Source organism: Eretmochelys imbricata, chromosome 1 (assembly GCF_965152235.1).
Source record: "Eretmochelys imbricata isolate rEreImb1 chromosome 1, rEreImb1.hap1, whole genome shotgun sequence".
In the NCBI taxonomy this organism is placed as follows: domain Eukaryota; kingdom Metazoa; phylum Chordata; order Testudines; family Cheloniidae; genus Eretmochelys; species Eretmochelys imbricata.
In genome coordinates this window covers 3586076-3588375 of record NC_135572.1, presented here as the reverse complement: position 1 = coordinate 3588375, position 2300 = coordinate 3586076, and the positions used below count along the sequence as shown (strand labels likewise).

Here is a 2300-nt window from a genome sequence, read left to right as displayed (position 1 = left end):
GTTGGGATGTTTCCACATGTACATGCTCGGCAAAGCTTTGTTTTTTTTCCAGACTTAGATTTTGAGCAACCGGATAAATAGGAATCTCCCCACAGCATGGGCTCTCTAGCCTGGGATTCATTGCATTAAGGAACAATTATGGATAGCCAGTACCCACACTCCGGTTTCCTGCTGGTGCCTATTAAGGATTCCCACACCACAATGTGTCAGAATTATTGATGCATGGGGCACCGTGAAACATGGAATTGGATTTGGAGAGTCAGTGTTTCATAATTCATTTTTCTGAATAATGAAAACATTATTTTTAGTGTGTGAAGGGCGACAAATCTGCTTCACCTATGAGAACAGCCCCCAGTACTGCATGTAGTGTCTAATATTAACACTGTCTCTCCACCAGGCATTTGTACTGCGACCATCACCCTAGAGCCTGGGCACATACAGGAAGTCTGGTGAATGTATGGTACGTGCAAGAGACACCATTCTGCCTCAGAGTTGGACACCTTCTTCCCTACTCCATGTCAGATTCCAACACAACTCACTTCACCAACCCCTCCACCTTCCTCCTGCTGGGCATTCCTGGCCTGGAGGCAGCCCACGTCTGGATCTCCATCCCCTTCTGTGCCATGTACGCCATAGCCGTCTTGGGGAACTTCACCATCCTGTTCATAGTGAAGAGAAAGCCGAGCCTCCATGGGCCAATGTACTATTTCCTCTGCAGGCTGGCCGTCACCGACCTGGTCCTGTCTACGTCCATCCTCCCCAAAACGCTGAGCATCTTCTGGTTCAATTCCAGGGAAATAGATTTCAGTGCCTGCCTCACCCAGATGTACTTCCTTCACTGCTTTTTGTGGTGGAGTCTGGGATCTTTGTGGCCATGGCCTTGGATCGCTACATGGCCATCTGCCACCCCCTTAGACATTCCACCATCCTGACAAACCCCGTGGTGGCCAAGATCGGCCTGGCCGTGGTGCTGCGCGGTGGCATGCTCACACTGCCCTCGATCCTCCTGGCGAGGCAGTGGCCATATTGCAGAACCAACATCATCCCCCACACGCACTGCGAACACTTGGCTGTGGTGAAGCTGGCCTGCGCCGACACCAGCGTCAGTAGCTACTACGGCCTCTTTGTGGTATTCTGTGTGATGGGTCTGGATATGATTTTTATCACCATGTCCTATACCCAGATCCTCAGGGCCCTCTTCAGCCTCCCCACGAAGGACGCCCGGCTCAAGATTTTTGGAACCTGCAGCTCCCACCTCTCTGCCATCTTAGCCTTTTACATCCCTGGTCTCTTCTCTTTCCTCATGTACCATTTTGGCCTCAATTTGCCCCTGCATTTCCACATTCTCATTGCCAATATGTACCTCCTGGTGCCCCCCATGATAAACCCCATCATCTACGGGGTGAGGACCAAACAGAACCGGGACAGGCTTCTCCAGCTCATTACCCATAAAGGAACTAATTTTTTCTCTTTCTGCTTTGGCTCTCAGACCAAGTTCCATGCAGATCTGGGTGGTGAGCTGGTGCTGGGCCCTCTTCCCTGAATCACTTAATGGTCAGTGAGAGACATTAAATAATTTCCTGATCTTAGTGTGCATTGTCAGCGTGACAAACTGGGGAATCGGTCTGTGTACAACTCACTAACTCATAAGGTTGCCACCTTTCTAATTTCTGGTAACTGGACCCCTGAGGTCCTGCCCCCTGCCCTGCCTCTTCCTCCAATGCCCAGCTTCTGCTCCGCATCTCATCTCAAGGCTCCACCCACTTCTGCGCTTTTCCCCGCAAGGCGCTGACCCTCTCGCTTGCTCCTCTTCTCCACCCGTCACTCACTGAGTCTCCCCCACCAGCTGAGTTCCCTCTGCTCTGGGGCTGAGACAGGATCTGCTGCAGCCTGACAAGGAGCCTGCAGCGAGTGCAGGAAGCACGCAGTGCTGGGCTCATCAAGCCAGTCGGGAGTGGGGAGGGAAGCCAAGAAGCCGTATAAAAGCAGCTGAGGGTTGGGAGCAGGGTTGATTGGCAGGTGGGTGAGATTGTGCATCATACAGCTTGTGGGCCCTGAAGCTTGATTACAAAGTCCTGAGGGAAGAGACCATTGTGTGACTTATTTCTTTAGCTTTCAGATCCCTTTTGTTCCTCCTGGCCGGGAGCCTGTAGCAGGCAGGATCCATGCAATGAATCATAGAATCATAGAATCATAGAATATCAGGGTTGGAAGGGACCCCTGAAGGTCATCTAGTCTAACCCCCTGCTCGAAGCAGGACCAATTCCCAGTTAAATCATCCCAGCCAGGGCTTTGTCAAG

General features: G+C 51.6%; 1 pseudogene; it reads left to right on the top strand.

The window, feature by feature from the left end:
* Positions 1-515: 515 nt before the first annotated feature.
* LOC144259536 (olfactory receptor 52R1-like) lies at positions 516-1543 on the top strand (annotated as a pseudogene).
* Positions 1544-2300: the final 757 nt, after the last annotated feature.